The sequence below is a fragment of the Hyla sarda genome, chromosome 9, assembly GCF_029499605.1.
Source record: "Hyla sarda isolate aHylSar1 chromosome 9, aHylSar1.hap1, whole genome shotgun sequence".
NCBI classification, from domain to species: domain Eukaryota; kingdom Metazoa; phylum Chordata; class Amphibia; order Anura; family Hylidae; genus Hyla; species Hyla sarda.
The window spans coordinates 135,972,113-135,998,728 of NC_079197.1; the positions used below are offsets into that span (position 1 = coordinate 135,972,113).

General features: G+C 45.5%; 1 protein-coding gene across 8 annotated transcripts in view; it reads left to right on the top strand.

The window, feature by feature from the left end:
• The window catches only part of BICRA (BRD4 interacting chromatin remodeling complex associated protein), a 122,962-nt gene that overhangs the window by 12,152 nt on the left and 84,194 nt on the right, over positions 1–26,616 (top strand). For 3 of the 8 annotated variants that reach the window (XM_056539928.1, XM_056539930.1, XM_056539926.1), the window contains one exon: positions 21,739–21,920. The exons of 2 other annotated variants lie outside the window; for them this stretch is intronic. The gene's annotated coding sequence lies outside the window, so the exon portion shown is untranslated. Of the gene's footprint in view, positions 1–2,744; positions 2,903–17,392; positions 17,414–21,738; positions 21,921–25,527; positions 25,697–26,616 lie in introns of those variants that run through there. 3 more of the 8 variants (XM_056539931.1, XM_056539927.1, XM_056539929.1) reach the window with 3 other exon arrangements.

Genomic DNA, 26,616 nt, shown 5'->3' on the forward strand with positions numbered 1-26,616 from the left:
ACCTTTCCCATTCATATGAATGAGACAGCTTCAGTCTATTGTTGCCTATGTCCATGAAGCCTGCTGTAAAGCATTTATAAATGCTGTTAAAAACAGCTCAGGCAAGATAGCAGCCCCCATAATATTGTACAAAAATTTAATAGCTACAATCAGAAACTAGAAATTCGGAAAAAAATACATGTTAAAGGAGATGTCCAGTGCAGACTTTTCCTATTCCATCCTGCCCGGGCTGCAAAAAAAAAGAGAAAACAAACTTTAACTTACCTTCCTATGTTCCCCTGGAGCTCCTCAACAGCTGATCAGTCAGTCGGGCAGTCTGCTTCCTAGTTCCCTTCGCTTCAGCCTATCACCGGCCGAGGCGAGACATCGCTGTGGCCGGTGATAGGCTGAAGCGCCGTGTGACGTACAGGGCTAAAGTAAGTAGGAAGCAGACAGCCCGGCCGACCGATCAGCTGCTGTGGAGCTCTGGGGGAACATAGGAAGGTAAGTGAAAGTTTGTTTACTCTTTTTTTGCAGCCCGGGCAGGATTGAATAGGAAAAGTCTGCACCGGACATCTCCTTCAAGTATGTGGCTCTAATCAGTTAAGATAAAAGTCTAGGTGATACATTACCTTTTAAGGGTAGTTCACACACACACAGCTTGTCAGCTTGTGACTGCCGGCAGGAAATCTGCTGCTACTGGTGGAAACAGAGAGCTACAGAAAGCAGGGAGCTTGCTCTGCCATCGATATCATAAAAAAAAAAACACTGGACAATCACTTTAATGCCACAGTAAGTGTCAGCACTGCCCCCCCAGAGGCCTCCATCTCAGCTTGGGCAGCATCTGTGCATTAAAAATGGCTCCTCCGCAGCACAGGTGGGTTCACAGATGCCCTGCATACAGACTCTTCCTACTGACTGTCCAAATGCAACCTGACCTTGAGGGCCTCCCCCATTGCCCAATCAGCTGGTCCCTTCTCCATGCAGCTGACCTCCTCCTCTTCTGAAGTGGTTTCTACAGAGACCTCTCCAGGTGTTCTTTATTTTCTTCTGCTCTTATATCTCTTCTTCCTCCTTGCTTCAGTAAAGGTTTGTTCTCCCTTTCTTAGTTGGTTCCCTTTTTCTTTTTCTTCTCGCAGTCTTGTGTTCTTCCCTTTTTCTTTCTTGTCCTCTCCCCATTTTCCCCTCCCCTGTTCCTTTCACAGCCCTTGCTCCTTTAGTGCATCCTTAACCCTTCTCCACTCCACACGGCAACCCAGGTACAGCATTCCTGTCATGTGGGTTCCCTCAAAGTTAAAGGGTTCCACTATTTTGGTAAATGCTCTGGCCCACTGTGTGAGAGAAATAGTGGATTCATTTTCCACAGCAACCGATCACAGCTCAACTTTCACTTTAGCAGAGCTTGTTAGCTAAATCCCTCCACTTTTTCTTTCACACAGTTTGATAAATCTGGGCCTCTATCCTTCTGCAGGTTGCCTTCATTCAGGAGACTCATTTTAATGCCTTTCATTGCTTTTATCTGACTAATGCTTGGTTTCCATTTGCATGTCAGAGCTTCATTCTGAACCCTATATCATGGGGCACCAACATCTTGACCTCCCATGATGTACCCTAGAAAAATCTGGAGACTCACAGTGATGCGGAGGAGAGTGTCTTGCTTCTAAAGCGCCGTATCATCTCACGTTCGAGTCCCTTTACCTCCCTAACTACCATCAGTTGGCACCTTTGTCAGCTGCTCTGGACCCCCTTGATTTTATGAAAGGTGTGTTGGTCTTGGGTGGAGAGTTTAATGTAGCACAAGACACTACATTGGATATGTCACATGGTTATTCCCACTTTAGTAGGTTTGCTTTATGTAGTTTCATAACCCTGCTGTCAAGGACCGACCAGGGGACAGGGAGAGTGAGCCCTAAACTGACCCTAAAACATCTCTCCCAGCCTACTTGCCCATCCATCCTAAACGATGGATCGACAACTGGTGCGGTCCCTTCCTGCGCTAAAGTGCAGTGGCGTAAAAACAAATATATACATAGTCGGTCACAGGCCAGAAACGGAAAACAACTAGACAACCAGATATACCAGACAGAACAAACATACTAACAAGGCAGAATATAGTGAATTAACAAACAGTTCATAAACCAGATATCAGATAAACGGCAGACATGATAAAATGAACAAGACTAGGCATGATAAGAGTATACAGCAGAATCCTGGAGATGAAGGAGATAAACAGAACTGAGAGCCAAAACACCAAACTGAACAGGTAAGATACTAAGAACTATAACAAGCAGGTACAAGTACAAAGGACAAAGATCAGATCAACCAAACAGTATATAATTATAGGACACTGTTCACACTGGGACACGGAACATACAAACTGGACTCCCCACTCCACTATAGGAGTAGTCATTAATGGGGATCGACCGATTATCGGTTTGGCCGATATTATCGGCCGATATTCACGATTTTGGACGTTATCGGTATCGGCAATTACCTTGCCTATAATGCCGCCCGCACCGCCCCGGCCAGAGACCGCCGCTGCCCCATTGCCTCCCCCATCCCCGGTTTTATAATTACCTGTTCCCGGGGTCTGCGCTACTTCTGGCTCCTGTGGCGTCCTGTGTAACTCTATGCGCTGCGCAATGACGAGTGACGTCCTCAGAGTTATGTACAGTGTGTAATAGTTGTGTATCACAGCAATGCAGCTCTACCTTTGTAATCATAATTGGTGCTTATAGGATGATAAAAAACACTTTTATCAACAGCCAGGAACAGTCGGAGAGGCGTGTATGCTGCGCACGTACACTGAACAATAGAGGCAGAGAGCTTTCTCACTCCCTGCCTCTAGCAACGGGACTCAGCATCGTTCTGGAGCGCTCCCCAAGGCCACAGGCGGAGGCAGATGAGCGGAGGGAGCAAGCAGGTAAATCTCTGCTTCTGTGATCGCTCACATTGCCTGCCAGGCCATACCCCCCAGCGGCAGGCCACACCCCCTCATTCTGCTTCTGTGATCACTCACATTGCTGGCAGGCCATGCCCCCAGCGGCTGCCCACGCACCCAGCAACGGGAGCGCTGTAATGTTCGGAGAAGGCGCATGTGCGGAGGAGCTGTAAGTCGCTCGCAAAGTTGTTGCTGTAAAGTTGTTCAAGAGAGGTGTGGCGGCCCTGGGGCATTGTGGACCCCCGGCCATACCTAGCTGGTATGTTTATTTTTCCTTTCTGATTATTAAAACTATTAATTGATTAATAAAAAATTAATAACATTTATATTATTAATTGCTATGAATAAATACTACTACCTACAGATGTTTCTTAATTTTTGTATATAGGCAGGTCTTGTGGCTCTCTAACATCTGAAGTCTATCACATGTGGCTGTTATGTTGAGCAAGTTTGGCCACCCCTGCTCAATAATAACAAAAAAACTCAAATATATTTCCAATAACACATAAGCTGTTACTTGTAAAATTCCAGGTATCATTTGGCCATATATAGCATCAATCTAAAGTCTACTATGTCTGCCAGCAGGTAAAAGAAGGATACACAGGCTGGCTTGCAACCTGTCTGATCATTTTTAAGCAGTCATTTGCACCTGCTGAAGCAAACACTACAGGTGACAATCGTCTCAAGTCTATGGACAGCTACAGTGAATAAAAGTATCGATTGAGGCTTTTAAGAGATAAAACTGGATCAAAAAACAAACAAGTCACTCACACTTACATCTCTGCAGGGGTTAAAAGAAAAATTACCTTTTTCCCTGGTTTCTTTCAAGATAATCCCCAATCAATTGTCATTGTCCTGGAATGCATAGAGACCTAAGAATGGACTCTCCGCTCATTGTACTCATCCCTTAGTATGTAAAATCTTGTCTTTCTTGAATAGCTTTATTTGCTTCCCACTGAGCCTCAAACCATTATTAGACCACTAAGATTTTCTTTCTCAGGGACTTTTTTGTATTGTAAATGAATATGTTGCAAATGCTATGTTTCTTTTTGTTGCCTTATTACGACCCCTGACCATATGTCCTATTAGGGTATATGGATGTCATAGAGTGCTTTATCTGCTAGGGACCCCTCCCTATCAGCCAGAGGTGATGCAAAAAGTGACTCTAACTTGAGTGGATACAGCTTGTCAATGTATTATAACATTTCCCCCGCAGTGATCAGCTGATTATGGGTGTGCTAACATGAAAAAAGAGTCGCCATGAAGGAATTTGGGTGCACATACACCAACAATAGCTGTTGGACGGATGCTTGTTCATATAATAAACCACATCTGGTGGTAGGTTACCTCCAGAATAAAAAGAGGGGATAAGATGTTAAAATGAAGGGCCAACATGTAACAGAAACAAGCAATGATCTAGCAGATCAGCACTCATATACAGTGGGGCAAAAAAGTATTTGGTCAGCCACGAATTGTGCAAGTTCTCCCATTTAAAAAGATGAGAGAGGCCTGTAATTTTCATCATAGGTAGACCTCAACTATGAGAGAAGAATGAGAAAAAAAATCCATAAAATCACGTCTGATTTTTAAAGAACGTATTTGCAAATTATGGTGGAAAATAAGTATTTGGTCAATAACAAAAGTTCATCTCAGTACTTTAGTTTATACCCTTTGTTGGCAGTAACAAGGTTTTCACACACTGTTGCTGGTATTTTGGCCCTTTCCTCCATGCAGATCTCCTCTAGAGCAGTGATGTTTTGGGGCTGTCGTTGGGCAACACGGACTTTCAACTCCCTCCAAAGGTTTTCTATGGGGTCGAAATCTGGAGACTGGCTAGGCCACTCCAGGACATTGAAATGCTTCTTACGAAGCCACCCCTTCGTTGCCCGGGCAGTGTGTTTGGGATCATTGTCATGCTGGAAGACCCAGCCACGTTTCATCTTCAGTTCAATGCCCTTTGATGCCACTCAGCATTCTTTCTCCTCCAAACACGACAAGTTTTATCTGACCATGACATTCTCCCAATCCTCTTCTGGATCATCCAAATGCTCTCTAGCAAACTTCAGAGGGGCCCGGACATGTACTGGCACTGCATGATTTGAGTCCCTGGCGGCGTAGTAAGCTACTGATGGTAGCCTTTGTTACTTTGGTCCCAGATCTCTGCAGATCATTCACTAGATCCCCCCCCCCCCCCTTTGGTTCTGAGATTTCTGCTCACCGTTCTTGTGATCATTTTGAAACCACAGGGTGAGATTTTGCGTGGAGCCCCAGGTTGAGGGAGATTATCAGTGGTCTTGTATGTCTTCCATTTACTAATAATTGCTCCCACTGTTGATTTCTTCACACCAAGCTGCTTGTCTATTGCAGATTCAGTCTTCCCGGCCTGGTGCAGGTCTACAATTCTGTTTCTGGTGTCCTTCGACAGCTCTTTTGTCGTTGTGGACAGGTGTCTTTTATACTGATAACAAGTTCATTCAGGTGCCATTAATACAGGTAACGAGTGGAGGACAGAGGAGACTCTTAAAGAAGTTACAGGTGTGTGAGAGCCAGAAATCCTGCTTGTTTGTAGGTGACCAAATACTTAATTTCCACCATAATTTGCAAATAAATTATTTTAAAATCAGACAATGTGATTTTATGGATTTTTTTCCTCATTATGTCTCTCATAGTTGAGGTATACCTATGATGAAAATTACAGGCCTCTCATCTTTTTAAGTGGAAGAACTTGCACAATTGGTGGATGACTAACGGTACGTTCACTCATTCAGGATCCTGCACAGATTTGATGCGCAGGATTTGTAACTGCAGATTAGAAGCTGTGCTCAGTCATTTAGTTTACATTGAAATCTGCAGCACAAAATCCTGCGCATCAAATCCTGCGCATCAAATCTGCGTATGTGTGAACGTACCCTAAATAGTTTTTTGCGCCACCGTAAGTAGCCTTTTCCATGCTCAATAATGGTGCAAGCAGGACTGCACAAAGGATGCCTGGGTTGTTCCTTCGGCACTTCACTTTCATACTTGTCAGCTACATATTCCCTCTATGTGGGCCGATTGATGATGATTTTTTTTTTATGTAAACATATTTTTATTATAGTAAGTAAAAGTAATACCCCCCAAAAATACAGTTTGGCGCATACATCGCTGAAAGATAACCCTACCTTCACTATAGCAGAAGGAATGAGAAGGTGAGAATAGACATCAAGAGAACATCAGAAACCATGACATATCAGTATGAGGAGACAGAGAAAGAAGAAGAACTATAGAAAGACCAAGATAGCAGAATCCCACTAGAGCTATTAAGAAGGGAGACAAAGGGCGCCCAAGGTATTTGATGATGATTTTTAGGCCTGCATGAAAAGTTAATTCTTGGAATTAATGGGATTCAGATAATTGGAATTAAAGGGGTTATCCAGGAAAAACCTTTTTTTTATATATCAACTGGCTCCAGAAAATTAAACAGATTTGTAAATGACTTCTATAAAAAAAAATCTTAATCCTTTCAGTACTTACGAGCTTCTGAAGTAAAGATTGTTCTTTTCTGTCTAAGTGGTCTCTGATGACGTGTCTCGGGAACCGCCCAGTTTAGAAGCAAATCCCCATAGCAAACATCTTCTAAACTGGGCTGTTCCCGAGACATGTGTCATCAGAGAGCACTTAGAAAGAAAAGAACAACCTTAACTTCAGAAGCTCATAAGTACTGAAAGGATTAAGATTTTTTAATAGAAGTAATTTACAAATCTGTTTAACTTTCTGGAGCCAGTTGATATATAAAAAAAGTTTTTTCCCTGGATAACCCCTTTAACCTTCATTCAACCTTCAAGCCAATAATCAGCCTGTGTAAAAGGGCTTTAACAGTTTTCTTTTTCCTGCCTTCATCTGTCAGAGGAGAGACAGGAAGCCTCCATGCCCTCAATATATTGGGCCAGTTCTGCCAAAATTGAGAAGTTTGTGTGACTTTTCTCTGATGTGTATGGGGCGAACCCTTAAATGGGCACTGTCACCAACTTTATTTTTTGATAAGTTGTAGTACTTATGTACTACAACATATCTCTAATATACTTTTATTATTATTTTTTCATTAAAAAGGTTTAATTTACATTTAAAAACCGGCTACTGAAAAAGGACTGATTTTGGAGTGGCAATCAGTCCTTTTTCAGTTAGGCTGCACTCGCTCCCTGCCTGTCAATCAGACAGGCGGGAGCGAGCGCATTGGCTCCCTGGCCACTGGCTGGGAGGCCACTACTCCCGCACATCGCCACCGCCTCGTTGCCGCCACTGTCCCTGCACGCCCGGTGCGGGACTCTGCAGTAACTGCAAGTGTAATGAGGGAACGGGGGATGCGGGGCGGGGAGGGGGGAGGAGAGAACGGGCTAGTGCCGTAGCGGGGGGGGGGGGGGGGTAACAGGCTAGCAAAGAAATAATAATTGGATGGTGGGAGCTACCCTTTAACGACCCATGGTGTATACAAATGTCATGGAAACTTTCAAGGTGAATGGAGCAGGCTCCAGTCTCATTCCTGCTCTATAACCAGTGGCTATCTCCGCTGCCGGCAATTAACCATTTAAATGACACTGTCCAAACTGACAGTGGCATTTAAATGGCAATTCTATCCGTCAATGATGGTGCAGTTGGTTGAATCTGCTCCCCACGACGTGATCACTGGGAGCAGATGCATTGTCATGGCAGCCAAGGCTTTTGCTAGGCATATGTGGCTACCGGGACTCTGCTATTTAAAGCCATAGCTAAGCTCTACCAATAGAGCACAGATGTAATGGATCAATACAGTACATATAGTAAGGATTTCTCCCTGGGGATAGCTCTGGGATCGTCCTTGACACCGCCACAGGACACGTTTCCACTTCAATCTGTAGGCAAACAGCAGTACTTTATGCAAGTTCGGCCCCTCGCCAGCTTTATTAGACAGGTTGCAGGATAAATAAAAACATAAGTCAGGAACAAACAAAACCCTAGACCGTCTAGTCACTAACTAAACAATCCAGAGTGCCCTGACTGGAGGGCTTTTCCCGGACAGTTAAACTTATGCCTCCAGCAACCTTCTACTCACTGTCCACATCACTCTTGAGGCCACTCACAGCTCGGGCTGTGTGTTCCTCACCAGTACACCTACCTCTCCCTACAGCCAACTTGCTGTCTTCTAGGGAGAGCCCCAACTATTCTGTCTGACTTCCTTTTAAAGACACTTACCCTTTCTGCTACCTCCCTCATTAATTAGGCCACAGGTGGAGATTTATCCAGGGTTAGCTAGGGAAATACACCCTTCCCTTGCCACAGTGTCACATATCCCCCCTCTGCTCAGACCACCGGGAAGGAGAACTTGTATTCAAAAGGCATAGTCCAACTGCCTTTCCTTTTCCATGAACAACTTCATCCAACAGGTTTTGAGGCACTTGGCTTACTTTTTCAGCAGATTTTGTATTCACCACTTCAATGGCGCACCCTTCTTTCATTTGCACTTTCATCAGCCACTAAACACAAGACTTTTGGTCACCTTTGACAAATTCCTTGTAAACGGCTCTATTCATGTCACACCTTTCCAACGCCAGGTTCTTCACTTTGGTCTGTGCAGTGCTCTGGACACTAGGTGCGGACAAGGCAGATGTTCCAGGCCTTTGTCTTCTGTCACCGGTACGGCCATCGCCCAAACTTTGCTGGTGGCCAACCAAGCCTGTATCACCCATTTGCAATACTTCTATAGTTATCTCTGGTTTAGCTTCTGCCTCAGAGAACTTCTCTGCCTCAGCATTTTCACCATACAATGTCCATATCTCTGCAGCTTCAGAGGACCTTTCACAGGGTTTTACCTCAGTCTCAGCTTCAGAGAACTTCTCATATGGCTTCCTCTCATGGTCTTCAGACTCTACAGTTTCTGGAGTCCATTGCTCAGACTCTGCCATTTTCAGAGAAAGCATCTCAGTCTCCAGTACCTTTAAATGTTTCTGCTGCTCACTCTTGAGCTTAGCAGAGTTCACCTTTTCACTTTCCAGCAATTCTGTCAAGTTTTTGAGCAGTTGTTCTCTCATCTGCTCATTGTCTTTATTCAGCTGCGCCATCTTGGACACTTTCTGCTCACAGACTTCTAGCTGAGCCTCTTGTACAGAGAGCTGCATTCCCAGTGAATCCAAGGTAGCTGCGTGAGACTTAAGGTGCGTTTTGTTCTGCGCCTCAAGGCTCTGCATCTTATGAGCCATTACTACTTTCTCCTTCTCCATCTATTCCATGGCTACCAACCAAGCCTTGTGATCACTTTGTAGAGCCACATATGCCTCACACAGGACATTCACTTCTTCATCCTTGAATGGGACCTGCTTGGCCAGACTCTCCAATTCTCTCTCCTTGCTGGCCACAAGATCCTGGGAGCGGGACAGTTCATCCTGCAGAGCCGCAAACTCATTTTTCTGCAGCTGAAGCTTTGCTTCCTGCTCTTTCAAGCCAGCTCGTTCCAACTCTTCTCCTCCTTTAGGGGTTGTTGTCCCCTTTGCAAGGATCTTGGCCCCTTGGGCCTCAGGGTAGTCCCCGGACAGTCTCTCTGGACTGTTTCTCTGCTCTCCCCGGCAGACTTCTCTTTCACTTCACCACCGTCTCTCTGCTCACTAACAGAAACGTCAAGAGCTCCTGGCTCTGCAACAACAACATCTGGTCCAGTGGTTCGACCTTCCTGGTCACGATCCATCTCTGGTCCAGACATCACATCTCCTTAACTCCGGACTCTGTCTATGACAGTAAGCACAGCACCCAGCTCCACATGTTTTCTCTTCGGTACTTCTGCATTATCCACAAACATCTCTGTAGCTTCTTTTCCGGTCACCTCTTCCAGATGACCGAACAATTCTAGCCTCACCTTAGGCTCATCTTCAGCTGGCGGATGGAACCCATGTTCCTGTACCTGATCCGTTTCTGGTTTTGCTGAAGATTCTGTATCAGACAGAGGCACACTTGTCACTTGAGTCTCTGGATCCTCTTGGACTTGACTAACGGTCTGTTCTTCAGCTCCCCTAACAGTCTGGCAGACCCCTACCTGACATATATCTAGTGACTGCTGATATTCCCTATCAGATGTTGTGGGCCAACAGGTGTTCCTGCTCTTGTCACCTGACAGTCTTCCCATAACTGCTGAAAGAATGGAAAATCCATCCCCAGTACTACATCATGCTCCAAAGGAGGGCTCTATTGCAACCTTGTGACTCACAGTACCATAGGGGGTAGAAAAACAGACATTAACAGTTTTACAACCCCAAATAACTGCCTGTATAGACACTATAGGAGAAGAAGAACAAAAGGACCTCTGGAATCCTGGCGCTGCCGATCAACACATCTAGATGGTGTATTTTAAAGAAATGCTGGGCAGGATGACATTTATTAAAATAAAAAATGTAGCATACAGCATACAAGTAGATTACGCGTTTCAAAGGGAAACCCCTTCTACTTAATCTACTTGTATGCTGTATGCTACATTTTTTATTTTAATAAATGTAATCCTGCCCAGGATTTCCTTTAAAATACACCGTCTAGATGTGTTGATCGGCAGCGCCAGGATTCCAGAGGTCCTTTTGTTCTTCTTCTCCTGCACTTACCCAGGACTTCGTCTACATACGTGGTCCGGTGACCTGATCCCGGCAGCAGCTATCCACATCAGTGTACCCCTTTAGTGGGGCGATACGCTCTTTTTATTCTTTTCTAAGGTGAGCACAGATCTGAAGGGACGGTACTGGTCCCTGAAGACAGCATATTGCTGTTAGTTCTGCTAGCCTACCAAGGGTAATACACGAGGCACCGTATGCGGTTGTTTTTTCTCTATCTCCATACATGTATAGACACTATGACAGGGTCCGGCTTCACCAGACATATTATACCCCTAGGCTCTAGCAAAGCAATCATCTTTTTACCACCTACTACCAGCTCACACAGGTTTTCTTTTGTCCTGTCAGAGTTGGCAGCAGTACACATTACTTCAGAATACGTAGGCACACAAAAACGTTATCACACTGCATAGGTTAAAAATTTACAGGACAGTTCACACGGTCAAGTAGTGATACACCAGTCATCATTGGCTCAGGAATCTTTGTGTGCGGTTTCTCTAGCACACTCTCCTCATCCCACAACTGCCAAAAATATGGGAAGTCTCTGCCTTTATAATCTCTATCTCAAGGTCGGCACACACCTCCATAACATGGCTCACTGTCCCAAAACAGGTTTCAAAGTCAATTAGAACAGTTTTACCAGGCTCTGGTCGGGTCTTCACAAATGGTATTATGTCCGGCATGACTCTGGATACAGCCTAGTGACAGTCCAGTTCCACGTACAGCGGGATACCACCCACCATCAACTCACCGATCCTCTCATCTATCTTTTCTGGCCTCCTGAAAAGAGGATAATTAGGTGCGAAGATGTCTTCTTGTTGAACTGCAGCCAATTTCATCAAGGTGCTCACCATAGCATCCATCTTGGCGACAACTGGTTGCTGTCCACATCGGTTGCTCCTAGCAACAGCATTTCAACGTAGACCCATTTTTGCAAAACAAACAACATGGCTTACTGCTGTTGCGCTTACTGCTGTTACGCTTTCACCACAGGCTCAGTCCTGCTTTTGTACTCCACATCTGAGCTTGTCCGACTTGCAACATGCAGGGTGGGTTGCTCATAGCAACAACTTTACTGCAACTCAACCATTGGTTGCTCTTAGCAACCTGCTGCCTGCGTCCTCCACCAATTGTAAGGATTTCTCCCTGGGGATAGCTCTGGGATCGTCCTTGATACCGCCACAGGACACGTTTCCACTTCAATCAGCAGGCAAGCAACAGTACTTTATGCAAGTCCGGCCCATCGCCAGCTTTATTAGACAGGTTGCAGGAGAAATAAAAACATAAGACAGGAACAAGCAAAACCCTAGACCATCTAGTCACTAACTAAACAATCCAGCATGCTCTGACTATCAACTGGAGGGTTTTTCCCCGGACAGTTAAACTTATGCCTCCTGCAACCTTCTACTCACTGTCCACATCACTCTTGGGGCCACTCACAGCTCGGGCTGTGTGTTACTCACCAGGACCCCTACCTCCCCCCTACAGCCACCTTGCTGTCTTCTAGGGAGAGCCCCAACTATTCTGTCTGACTTCCTTTTAAACACACTTACCCTTTCTGCTACCTCATTAATTTGGCCAAAGGTGGAGGTTTCTCCAAGGTTAGGTAGGGAAATACACTCTTCCCTTGCCACAGTGTCACAATATGTACTGCATTATTATGCACGTGGAATTGAATGATTGCTCATACAAGGGGGGGGACTAAAAAAAAGTGTTAGAAAAGAAATAAAAATATTTTTAAAAATATAAATAAACCCCTGCTTTTCCCATATTGGAAAAAAAAAATTACGTATTTGGAACCGCCACATGTGGAATTTTCGGAATGATTAAAATATATTATTGATCCCACATGGTGAATGGTGTAAATTAACTAATGTTTTAGTCGCTAAAGGATTAATGGGGTACTCCGCCCCTAGACATCTTATCCCCTGTCCAAAGGATAGGGGATAAGATGTCTGATCACAGGGTCCTGCCGCTGGGGACCCCCGCGATCTCAGCTGCGGCACCCCAGACATCCGGTGCACGGAGCGAAATTCACTCCTTGCCGGATGACTGGCGATGCAGGGCGGAGGCTCGTGACTTCACGGCCAAGCCCCCTCAATGCAAGACTATGGGAGGGAGCGTGACGGCCTTCATGCCCCCTCCCATAGACTTGCATTGAGGGAGCAGGGCCGTGACGTCACAATCTGGGCGCGGCCGTGACATCATGACCCTCCGGCTCTGAACCCAATGTTCTAAACGAACTCCGGATGCAGCACGGAGATTGCGGTGGTCCCCAGTGGCGGGGCCCCCACAATCAGACATCTTATCCCCTATCCTTTGGATAGGGGATATGATGTCTAGGAGCGGAGTACCCCTTTAAGTGAAAATGCTTTTTCACTTGTAAACATATGGCCATGAAACATATATGACAAGTAGTGATAAATGCACATTTTGGTTGTACCGAATTGACTTAATATGCTTTGATAATGTGTGATTGGACAGTGAACATGTAAATACTCATAGATGCCTAAAGATTTCGATTGTCGCAATTGCAGATCCTGTTAGACCATCCACCTAGTGCTTTTACTCTGCTATTAACTTCCATTAGTGGATGAAACTCCATCTTCAAATTTTTCCCAAACTTTCTCCAGATAATGCTATGCTGCTTCCTAGTTTCCACTCCGCTCTTTTATGTAAATGTGCACCATCTTCTTCAACTAGTTTAGTTAGAACAGTCATGGAGCAGGATTTTTTCGCCTTTCAGGAACTAAAGGATTTTGCTTTTTTTTTTTTTTGCCTTTCTGTATCGGGGAACCTATAACTTTTTGATAATGTAGTGTTATGAGGCCTTTTGGGGTACATATAAGTAGTGGACCCTCAATGCCATAATCAGAGACTAACCTGAGGTGTGAAATCCAAGGGACCCCTTGTGTTCATTCTTTACATCTCATTGAGGTATAATATTTGCTGAAACATACACCTCACATGGACAGTCTTATTGGTGTCAACAGGGCTAAAAGGATGAAGGCAAGGTCACTGCATGGTGTGAGGTTAGATGACAGCCGCACCAGGGAGCAAAGAAGGGATGATGTTACAAAACGTACTGGGATCATAAGTCACCAACCGAAGTGTCACTGCGAATATGTTAGGAATCAGGCTTGGTTAGGACAGAGTTAAGACACATAAGAGTGACAGTGAGCGGAAAGGAGAATAATGTGAGAGTGATCCACAGGGTAGTAGATAAATGTATGATTGCTGGGGATCTGACTGCTGGGACCACCACCATCATGTGACTAGGTGGGGGGGGGGGGGTTAGAATCTCCTTTGTGACCACCGCTTCTTTGATAAGTGATGAATGTTCGCAGCAACAAGTGCAACTTTATAAAAAAAATGGAGGGAAAAGTTAAAAATGTATACGTTTTTTTCTTAAAAAACGGATGGAACCGGACATCATTTTTTCAAACCGTATACGGGTTAAAATTTGTACACACATTTTGTTACAGTTTAGTCCGGTTTTGAGGAATCCGTTTTTCCTTCAAAAACCTGATACGGGAAACTGTATTGCAAAAATGTGGAGTGAACCCAGCCTTAGGGTGCATACACACCACATTTTTGTTATACAGTTCCCGTATAGGGTTTCAAGTTAAAAACCGTACGGCACTGTTCAGAAAACCGTCTGCATTGACTTAACATTGTAAACCGTATGTCAAACGCATCATCCGGTTTAGTCCGTTTTGCGTCTTATACAGTTTTGTCTGTTTTTTTCCCCGTAACCGTAGTCTACCACGTTTTTTGGTCCTGGTGAAAAAAATGTATTAAACCGTATACGTTTTTTTAAACATGGGAGTCAATGGGAACTGTACAGAACTGTATGTGCGTACGGTTCAATCCGGTTTTCACCATGCGGTTTTTGACTTTGCACAGTTTTTTTTTTCTTGGAATTTCAATCAAACAAGTGAAACTTTATAAAAAAAAATGGAGGGAAAAGTTAAAAACTTATAAGTTTTTTTTCTTAAAAAACAGATGCAACCAGACATCATTTTTCAATTGTATATGGGTTAAAAATCTGTACACACGTTTTGTTACAGTTTAGTCAGGTTTTGAGGAATCCGTTTTTCTTCAAAAACCTGATACGGGGACTGTATTGCAAAAACGTGGTGTGAATGCACCCTATATCTGGCCCTGGATAGGGGATAAGTTAATTTTCGCTGGAGATCGCCTTTAACATCCCTCAGAGCGATTTTCCCCAACCTGTGGTTCTCCAGCTGTTGCAAAACTACAACTCCCATCATGCTCAGTAGAGTTGTAGTTTTGCAACAGCTGGAGAACCACAGGTTGGGAGGAGACAATGCTCATATCAGTGTATAGTGGCCAGCAGGCTCTGACCGTAAAGCGAGAGCGCTCAGCCCCGGGGTCGTCCCGGGCACACACATAGCGGCGCTCGCACTTTTATATCCCGTCTATCGCCCCCGGGATGCGCCCGTCCCCTCCCTGTCACCCAGAGGACGCTGTGCCATTCAAATCCAACCAATGGCCGCGCACAAACAAACCCCCAGGCCACGCCCCCTTGATTAATTATTTCGCACGGCGGTCAATCACTTTCAACACGCCCAATCGGTTATCCGGACGGCCCACAAAGCCCCGCCCACTTCTCCTGAGCCCGAGCCAATCACTGTGGGTTGTTGTCTCTCTGGCAGAACCAGTTTATAATGGCTCCAGCTAGGACCCCGGGTATAGGCGGCTTGTTCAATGCCTGTATGGGGATGAAGCTGGAAGCGTAAATAGGCTGGGAGAGGAAGCAGAAGTGCTGGGAGATCGCTGGGTGTTGTGTGTACATAACTTGTACGGCTCGTGCAGTAAGCGGGACGTGCATGGAGTCTTATAGCAACGCAGTATTTTCATGTCATTTTTACTGTGCCACAGGAAACACTGAATAAAGTTTTTTTTAAATTTTTTTTACTTTTATAATTACAGTTTAGATTAGTTTTAGATTAAAATGAGAGCATTTCCATAGAAAAATGTTATTACTGATATCACTGCATAGTGTTCCCCAATGTATGGCTTTGTTGTTATTGCAGAACTACAACTCCCATCATGCCCTGACAGGCGTTACATACGATTTTATAGTTGCACAACCAAAGTCATTGTGTAGCCCTAACCCAGTGGTCTCCAAACCGCAGACCTTTGGATGTTGCAGAACTACAACTCCCATCATGGCCTGACAGCCTTTAGTTACTTACACACAATTTACATTTGCACAACCAAAGTCACTGTATAGTCTAAACTCAGTGATCTCCAAAATGCGTACCTTCATTTGTTGCAAAACTACAACTCCCAGCATGCCCGGACAGCCGTTGGCTGAGCTGCCTCAACGTGCGAGTATAATGTGCATGTGCGCGGCGACTCGCACATCGCAGTGTGTCTGCTCGTAGCGGCGTATTGCACATGTAAAGCTAGTATATAGGAGGTCCTTCAGCGGCGGATCCGCAGCGAAATATGCTGCGAAAATCTTAGGGTACGTTCACACACACAGATTTTTTAGCGGGTTTTCTGCTGCGTATTTGAAAGTGGGCGGGCTTTTCTCGGATGTATGCAGCAGATTTTCCGCAGCAAAATGTACACTGCGGAAAATCCGCCGCAAGCCACATTGAAGTCAGTAGGGACTGTGGCGGATTTTCCGCAGCGTAAATTCCGCCGCAGAAAATCTGCTGCGGAAAGTCGAGAAGAGCCTGCCCACTTTCAAAAACGCAGCGGAAGACCCGCTAAAGAATCAGTGCGTGTGAACATACCCTTAGGGTGCGTTCACACGTGCGTATTTTCTGCTGCAGATCTGCTGCAAATTTGCTTCAGCAGATTTATCTACCCATTGAAGTCAATGGGCAACAAAATCTGCAGCAGCAGAGTGAGATGAGCGGATTTACAGCATATGTTATGCTGCCGATCCGCCGCTGAACGACCTCTGTATGGTGCTTTTACAGGTGCCTGCTCGAAGCGGGAATACGCCACTACGTGCAGACACACTGAAGCGATGTGCGAGTCGCCGTGCATGCTCGGTGTGCCCCCCACACATCGCGGCAGCTCCCCCTGCTCTATGAGCTAGGCCAAGAACTGCCGCGGTGTGCAAGTATACTGCGCATGCGCGTGGCGACTCGCACATCGCAGTGTGTCTGCTCGTAGCGGCGTATTACAGCTCAGAGCAGGCAGATGTAAAGGCAGCATATAGAGGTCCTTCAGCGGCTGATCCGCAGCAAAATCAGCTTGTCTGAACGTACCCTTAGTCAGTAAAATGGGACTCTGCAGGGATCCCGGCAACGGGAGGTTGCTATTGGCAACCATTAAGAGAAATTGGCCACAGTCCTGTCCACAGGTTGTATGAGGCTGGGCAAAATCGCAGCACGCTGAGACTATGGCGTTTTTTCAGGGACCCCTGGCATTTTTTTTTCTCCCATAGACTTTTAAAACGCCAAGAAAAACACAATGTGGGCTTAAAGAGTTACTATCTTTATCTCATTGTCTGAGACTGGCGCAAATACTCATGTCATCAGACGGACTGCCTAATGTTCCATCCCAGAAGTCCCATAGACTTGAATAAGGCTTCCAGGATGGAACATCAGGCTGTCTGTCTGATGATGTGAGAATTGGCCGAGTTTCGGGCAACAAAATAGCGTTTCTATTTCCACCCTAAAACGGCAAAATTAAAAGGTATGCTGGGAGTTGTGGTTTTGCAAGAGCTGGAGGCACCCTGGTTGGGAAACACTGCTTTAGTTTCTGAGATGTCGTTTCAGCAGAACCTACCTATAGCGGTGCCCTCAATTGCCTGAGCAGGTAGGTCCTGCTGAGACGTCTCATCTCAAATGCAGGAACAAGTAGTGAAGAGCAGGGAACCAGAGATGTGGGGGGATTGGGGTAGGTGAGTATTACTTTTTTTTTTTAGCCATGCCAAGCAATATAACAAAAAATTTGCAAACCCAGATAATCCCATTTATTTTATAGCGTAAAATTACAGCTGTGAAATAAAATGTTCCTGTCATTATGTCTCGCTGTAGGATATGTTTATAACTCCAGAGCAATCTTGTGGCCCTAACTTACCTCAAGATGACACAATCAGGAGATATATGTCCGAAATCGCAAGTCTATGGAAATTTGGGGCATACATCTCCTGATCACGTCATTTCTGTGCAAGTCTTGAGATGCCAGATTCCAGTTTTAAAAATATCCCACCGCCAGACTTTATGACAGATACTCTTTCATGTGAACTAACAGTACAACAAATAAATAGTGTGTGGAAGCATCCTAAGGGTCGTATTACATCCACAAGTCAGGATCTGACAGCTGTCAGTTGGGGTTATCAGGTCTTGTGGCTGTAATACACATATGTGTGTGGACCCTTGGGTTCACATGTAGTATTTTGGCCAGTATTATAGTCCAAAAATAAGCATAAGGCTAGGTTCACACTAAGTTTCTGCCCCCGGTAATCTTATCCCTTGGCATCCCGCCAAAAACAGGATGCTTCCTTTTCCTTATAGTGTTAATGGGAGCGGTGGACCCTATTCACTTTTATGGCCGAACAAAGTCACCTAATGACTCCTTTCGGGACGTATGGGCTATTTAAAGGGGTACTCCAGCACTTAGACATCTTATCCCCTATCCAAAGGACAGGGGATAAGATGCCTGATTGCGGGGGTCCCGCTGCTGGGGACCCCCGTGATCTTGCACGCCGCACCCCATTAAAAATCAGTCCCAGGAGCGAACATGCTCTGATTACTTTCGATCACATGGCCGGAGCGTTGTGACGTCAAGGCTCCGCCCCGTGTGATGTCACGCTCCGCCCCCTCAATGCAAGCCTATGGGAGGGGGCATGACAGGGGTGCGGCATGCAAGATCACGGGGGTCCCCAGCGGCGGGACCCCCGCGATCAGGCATCTTATCCCCTATCCTTTGGATAGGGGATAAGATGTCTAAGTGCCGGAGTACCCCTTTAAATCTTTAAATAACGAATGCATCCCGAATAGCATCATTAGATGACTCCATTTGGTCAAAAAGGTAAATTGGACCCGCTGCTCCCGTTAACAATATATGTCGGCATTCCAAAAGCACAGAAAGCTAGAGTCTGGCACCGCTAATATGAATAACAGAGAAAGTCATTCCATATATGTAGCATATAGAAAGTAAACATGTGTATATAATAAATCAGAGTTAAAGGGGTACTCTGGTGAAATTTTTTTTTTTTTTTTTTTTTAAACAACTGGTGCCAGAAAGTTAAACAGATTTGTAATTACTTCTATTAAAAAATCTTTACCCTTCCAGTACTTTTTAGCAGCTGTATGCTACAGAGGAAATTATTTTCTTTTTTAATGTCTTTTTTGTCTTGTCCACAATGCTCTCTGCTGACACCTCTGTCCGTGTCAGGAACTGTCCAGAGCAGCATAGGTATGCAATGGGGATTTTCTTCTGCTCTGGACAGTTCCTGATACGGGCATCAGGTGTCAGCAGAGAGCACTGTGGACAGACAGAAAATAAATTCAAAAAGAAAAGAATTTCCTCTGTAGCATACAGCAGCTAAAAAGTACTGGAAGGGTAAAGATTTTTTAATAGAAGTCATTTACAAATCTGTTTAACTTTCTGGCACCAGTTGATTTAAAAAATGTATTTTTTTCCACCAGAGTACCCCTTTAAGGAGGTGCACTTATCCAGAAGAAAAGTATCTTAACAATAATGTATGCTGTAGAGCAGTGGTCTTCAACCTGCAGACCTCCAGATGTTGCAAAACTACAACTCCCAGCATGCCCGGACAGCCATCGGCTGTCCGTGCAGGCTGGAAATTGTAGTTTTGAAACATCTGGAGGTCCACAGGTTGAAGACCACTGCTTTAGAGAGTAGATGGATAACGCACTCACTATAGGCTCTGTAAAAACTTTCAAGCTTTATTTGGCAAGTAGAAAATTCAACGACACAGGTACACAGGGGGCTTGTGATGGAACAGGTGAGGCGGGGGGGGCGTTCACAGGGGCGGCAACATGTTTCACGCACTACAGCGCTTGTTGGGCCCGTAGATTAAGTACTGTAGTGCGTGAAACATGTTGCCGCCCCTGTGAACGCCCCCCCCGCCTCACCTGTTCCATTACAAGCCCCCTGTGTACCTGTGTCGTTGAATTTTCTACTTGCCAAATAAAGCTTGAAAGTTTTTACAGAGCCTATAGTGAGTGCGTTATCCATCTACTCTCTACAGCATACATGTCGGCATTCCGTTTTCGGATATGATTAACGGGGGCAGGAATATAGTGTGAACCGAGCCTAATATGCACAAGTGCGGGGACCCTTGGGTTCACATGTAGTATTTTGGTCAGTATTTTTACCCAAAACCAGGAGTGAGTCCAAAACATAAATCTTTTCACTATAGTTTTGTTGGTTCCACTCATGGTTTGGGGTATCTGGGTCAAAGCTGAACTAAATCTACGAATGCCAGATCCCTGACCATGAAGATGGTGTTAGGCTGGGTTCCCATCACGTTTTCCCCATACGGGAGCGCATACAGCAGGGGAGAGCTCAAACCTCGCGCTCCCGTGTGCTTTTGTATGCGCTCCCGTATGTCATTCATTTCAATGAGCCGGCCGGAGTGAAACGTTCGGTCGGCTCATTTTTGCACCGAATGTGCTTTTTCCCTGGACCTAAAACTGTGGTGTACCATGGTTTGAGGTCCGGTTGTAAAAGCGCAAACGGCGCAAAAATGAGCTGACCGGACCGAATGTTTCACTCCGGCCAGCTCATTGAAATGAATGACATACGGGAGCGCATACAAAGGCATACGGGAGCGCGAGGCCCCTGCTGTATGCGCTCCCGTATGGGAGAAAACATAGTGTGAACCAGCCTTAGGCTGGGTTCACATTAAGTTTTTGCCATACTGTTTTCAATCCGTTTTTCTAAAGAAAACCGTATGGCAAAAAACGGATGGAACAGTTTGGGAAAAAGTAAACCGCATGCGTTTTAAAACCATATACTGTTTTTAAAAGTGCGTACAGTTCCGTTAGTTTTTATTTAAAAACAAACATACGTTTTTGAAAATGTTGTCCATTTTTAATGGGAGGGGTCTTGGGTGGGGACTTTAGGATGCAAATGCGCATGTGCAAAGTAAAAACCGTACACGGTTTCCTGTATGGAACCGTATACTTGTGCGTTTCCCATTGACGTCCATGTTAAAAAAAAACGTATGCGGTTGCAGTACGGTTTTTAAACTGGAGACAAAACCTTGGTCAACCACTGTTTGGAGTACGGGAGAAAACTGTATTGCAAGCAAACCGTACGCAACCGGATGCATCTGGTTTTCAATTATTTGTCTATGTATACGGTTTTTCAATACGGTTCCATACGTTTTCAGTTATGGAAACGTACTTGAAAAACGTGGTGTGAACCCAGCCTAAAAAAAAAAAATGTATGCGGTTGCAGTACGGTTTTTAAACCGGAGTCAAAACCATGGTTGACCACATTTTTGTCTCCGGGTTTAAAAACCGTACTGCATCCGCATACGTTTTTTTGGACGTCAATGGGAAACGCACATGTATACAGTTCCATATGGGAAATCGTGTACGGTTTTTACTTTGCACATGCGCATTTGCATCCTAAAGTCCCCACCCAAGACCCCTCCCATTAAAAATTGACAAAAAAAAAAAAAAAAATGTTTTTAAAAAATGTAAAAACGGACGGAACTGTATGCACTTTTAAAAACAGTATTCAATTTAAAAACACATACGGTTTACTTTTTCCCATAACTGTAAAAAAAATTTTGCCATACAGTTTTCTTTAGAAAAACGGATTGAAAACAGTATGGCAAAAACGTGATGTGAACCCAGCCTAGGGTGAAAGCAGGTGGGGGGAGGGGGCATGGCTTTGTTATACAAGTTGCATGCAGCAGTCAATACCCCCAAACTTTAGGCAGCGAGTGCAGGAGGAGCAGCAGCCTTCAGACTCTGGTCCCTGTCTACCCCTCTCTGTATGGAGGGAAAATATATGTAGGCTGCTTTGCATGCAGATGTAAGCAGGCAGTGCCCAGTGTGAGGGCCGTGTTGCCCTCAGCCCCTCCTATTTGGGTGGGTTCCATTGTTTTGGAGGAGGGGAGAGGAGGGAGGAGACACTCCTGAGTGGGAAGTGGGAAAGAAAAAAAAAAAAAAAAAAAAATAACCCTCTGCGATGAATTTTTGTGCGAAAAATTAGCAATTAATTTGTGGCATTTTTTTTCAGCCCGCGGCACGTGATCTGAGGGCCCCGGCTCCCCGGGGGCCCGAGCTATGCCCGCCGCCGCTGCACCATCCGCTCAGGCGCTGCGCTAGCCCTCTATGTGTCTAGGCCACTTGGGTCCTGCATTGAGAGCCCGTGCTGGGATGACTTGGAGACCCCGGGCCGACTGCTGCTCAAACACCGCGGTGAGTTTGTTACAATTGTAGCAATTTCTCTTTAAATCTCTATAACTCTGCCCTTACCTGCACCCTCAGCGGGAGCAGCCGGGGATGGGGAAAGAGGGGGAGCACCCGGCCCCCCCCTACACCCAAAACCACCCCCCTCTCCCTGCTCTCCTGCATCTCACCCCCCTCTCCTTCCTTCTCTTCTCCCTGTCACGTCTGCAGGATGCAATGGGGGCTTCTCATGCAAGATAGTGGGGTGCAGCCTCATCCCCCTCCTACCCCCGATCTGCTGCCCCTGGGGCCTGGTGCACATACATCCTCCTGCCTGGATGGATATCCTCGTCTATATCATGGGGGGGCTGCACTGTCAGTGCTGATCTATTGCTGTGCACCCCCTCTATTACAAGCTCATGTGATCTGCACTGGTACCTGGCATTGCATTGTACCCAGGATACCATGGACTGGACACTGCAAGTGCCCTGCAAGCTGTGGATGGGGCCTGGAGCCTAGAAAGCAGGGGGACAATGCATTTGTATAGTGATGCTTAGTATTGGGGATCGCTGTGTACACCAGTCAGGCCTGCAGTGCTAGAAGTATAGTTTCCTTTTAACTTCTGACTATTGAAGACTATATATATATATCCCCACATTACATAGCAGTCAGTAGAGCAGGGTTCCCCAACTTCAGATGTTGAAAAACCACAACTCCCATCATGCCCGGACAGCCTTCGGCTGTCCCGGCATGATGGGAGTTGTGGTTTTGCCACTGGCGCGAGGACACCGCACTAGAGGTTTGCATTGATTTGTACGATGCTTGAGACTTCCATGTAATGTTCTGCATTGTGTCTAGAAGGAGTCTCCTTTAAAGTCTACAGCTGTGATATGCATAACATGACCCCCCCCCTTATTGAAGTTTTTATATATTAGTTTATATACATATTTATATATTAGAGTTTTATATATATAATAAAGTTTTTATATATATATATATATCGGGGTCGGAGCCCTTCCTGTCATGTGAAAAGCTGTAGGTGAAGGAGTTTATGTGGAGTATTTTGTAACATTTACCCGGATAAGGGGGGGTTCCCTTTAATGTCCACTGAAGTCTGATGAGGATATCCCCAATTTATGATGCTGTACACACACCAATCCCACATCCTGGATCCTTGGGTCCTATAGTGAATCCCAATGCTAAATAAAAAGTTAGAGGTTTCTCTGCATTATACCGTGTTATACGTAGGGTCATCCCCCCCCCCCCCCGTATTTGAGTCTGTGTCATCCCCCCGTATTTGAGTCTGTGTCATCCCCCCGTATTTGAGTCTGTGTCATCCCCCCGTATTTGAGTCTGTGTCATCCCCCCGTATTTGAGTCTGTGTCATCCCCCCGTATTTGAGTCTGTGTCATCCCCCCGTATTTGAGTCTGTGTCATCCCCCCGTATTTGAGTCTGTGTCATCCCCCCGTATTTGAGTCTGTGTCATCCCCCCGTATTTGAGTCTGTGTCATCCCCCCGTATTTGAGTCTGTGTCATCCCCCCGTATTTGAGTCTGTGTCATCCCCCCGTATTTGAGTCTGTGTCATCCCCCCGTATTTGAGTCTGTGTCATCCCCCCGTATTTGAGTCTGTGTCATCCCCCCGTATTTGAGTCTGTGTCATCCCCCCGTATTTGAGTCTGTGTCATCCCCCCCGTATTTGAGTCTGTGTCATCCCCCCCGTATTTGAGTCTGTGTCATCCCCCCCGTATTTGAGTCTGTGTCATCCCCCCCGTATTTGAGTCTGTGTCATCCCCCCCGTATTTGAGTCTGTGTCATCCCCCCCGTATTTGAGTCTGTGTCATCCCCCCCGTATTTGAGTCTGTGTCATCCCCCCCGTATTTGAGTCTGTGTCATCCCCCCCGTATTTGAGTCTGTGTCATCCCCCCCGTATTTGAGTCTGTGTCATCCCCCCCGTATTTGAGTCTGTGTCATCCCCCCCGTATTTGAGTCTGTGTCATCCCCCCCGTATTTGAGTCTGTGTCATCCCCCCCGTATTTGAGTCTGTGTCATCCCCCCCGTATTTGAGTCTGTGTCATCCCCCCCGTATTTGAGTCTGTGTCATCCCCCCCGTATTTGAGTCTGTGTCATCCCCCCCGTATTTGAGTCTGTGTCATCCCCCCCGTATTTGAGTCTGTGTCATCCCCCCCGTATTTGAGTCTGTGTCATCCCCCCCGTATTTGAGTCTGTGTCATCCCCCCCGTATTTGAGTCTGTGTCATCCCCCCCGTATTTGAGTCTGTGTCATCCCCCCCGTATTTGAGTCTGTGTCATCCCCCCCGTATTTGAGTCTGTGTCATCCCCCCCGTATTTGAGTCTGTGTCATCCCCCCGTATTTGAGTCTGTGTCATCCCCCCCGTATTTGAGTCTGTGTCATTCCCCACCGTATTTGAGTCTGTGTCAATTCCCCCCGGTATTTGAGTCTGTGTCAATTCCCCCCGGTATTTGAGTCTGTGTCAATTCCCCCCGGTATTTGAGTCTGTGTCAATTCCCCCCGGTATTTGAGTCTACGTCATCAAATGTGTTTAATGTTGTGTCATATCAGCAAGGGTTCGGGGTGCCCCTGTGACATACCCTCTTATACCAATGACCCTGTCGTATAGACGTTTTGAACACTTTTGATAAGGAGTTGTGCTGTGTGTTGGTGTCTAGCATGCTGACATCTTGTGTCTCCAAGGTTTGGGGTTTCCCTTTAGCTTGTCCCCAAGTTTACTTTACTAGCTGTGTATGTGTAGCTGGGATCTCTTTGATATATTTATATACCAGTTGTGTGTTAGTTTTATTAAGGTTAATCCTGTATATAGAATGGACTGGTTCATAATGGAAATGTCTGGTCAGGGTTCTCCCTTAAAGCCACCTTTATTTTTAATGGAGGATAATTTAGGAAATGTATTTTTTTTATTTTAATTTTATGATTTATTAGTGTATGTCCTGAATGGTAAATATTAGGATATGGGCATGTATTATAATGAATATTTCACATTGCTTGGATGGTTCCAACATATTCCATGGCGCTGTACAGAGTTTGGTATCTTTCACATCAGTCCCTGTCCTCAATAAGAGGCTCACAATCTAATTTTTCCTGCCTTATTTTTGGCTGCCAGGAACCCATCAGACTTTCTTTGAGGATTCTGCAATAAGAACCTTTTCAGGCCTTGTTTACATCTGCTTCACGGTCTCCGTTCGGGGTCAGAAAATGACACTGGACGGTCCATTTCACAACGGATCCCGTTTACTTTAATGGTCCATCTGGTGTCCATTTATTTAGCAGGATCTGACCAGACAAAATAATTACGGCAGGTCCCGCTTACTAAACGGATTCTGCGACGGAGCTCCCCGTAGAGGTGAACATAGCCGAAGATGTTGTAGATAATTCCCTAGGAAGATAGGGGCCTGTAGCAAAGCTTTAAGACCATTGGGCCATCAGGATCCTTGCTCCTGGGATTTGTCCACTCCAACATTGCATTATAAGACTATAATCTTCCAGGAAATGCCCAGGCCAAGCTGCTAGGGAAGACCCAACAATTGCAAGTGCTGCTTAATCTTTTGGGTTATGTTTTTGTGTGGAAATTTTCATTGCTGGTTTATTGTTATTGTCAGGATCCTGGACTGGTTTTGCACATCTAATGCTTTATCTGTCTTCTTATGATCATGTTAATGGAGAACATTTTGCCTGTATATGAGGTGAAAATTTGAAGGTGGTGTATGGAGGGTAACAGCAATGGGCAATGACTGGCCAAAAACATTCTCCTCCTGATTCAGGTTTCAGGTGAGTGTAATATCTGTATCACAGCCACAAATACCGGCCCAGCGGGTCTAATTCTGTGAATTGACAGGATCATAGGTATCTTTAAAGCTTTTTGTTTGGCCCATTAGACTCGCAGCTGGGCCTGGACATGAGGTTGTAATACAGGTGCAAAATGTGGAGGGGTCTCCGTATTCTGGCCGTACTATAGCTAGATGATTGACACTGTGATCCTGGGTTACCACCAGTGATAGTTTGTTGACCACTGAGGATTCTGGCATAGTGATCATCTATTACATATATGTCTATAAAATACTCTATTCTAATCTTCTGAAGATTCAGATGGTGTATTTAGAATATTTATTCAGATGGTGTATTTAGCGTTATTGTGAATTTTGAAAGATTTGCATTTTGGTAACACTTTTCAGTAAAAATATCTTGCTAGGGGGGTGTTTTAAAGTCTAGTATATTATGAGCAGCTTTTATCTATCTTTTCTCAAAAGGTGGGTCCACATGCAGCAGATTTTTCCACTATAAGGGTGCGTTCACACGTTAACAGCGAGTTTCCCGCTGCGAGTTACGCTACCATTGATTTAAATGGGTCCGCTGACAGTCTGCAAATCTGACACTATTGTGGACTGTCTGTGGACCCATTCAAATAAATGGTAGTGTAACTCGCAGCAGGTTTCCCGCAGCGTGAAACCTGCTGCTAGTAATAGCGTGTGAGCGCCACCCTAAGAGTACGTTCACACGGGCGGATTTATTTGCTGGTTTCCCGCTGCGTATTTGAAAGGGGGCGAGCTCTTCTCGGCTGTCCGCAGCAGATTTTCCGCTGCGTAATTTCCGCTGTGGAAAATCCGCCACAGACCCTACTGACTTCAATGGGACTTGCGGCGGATTTTCCACAGTGGAAAATCTGCTGCGGACAGCCGCGGGAAGTACGC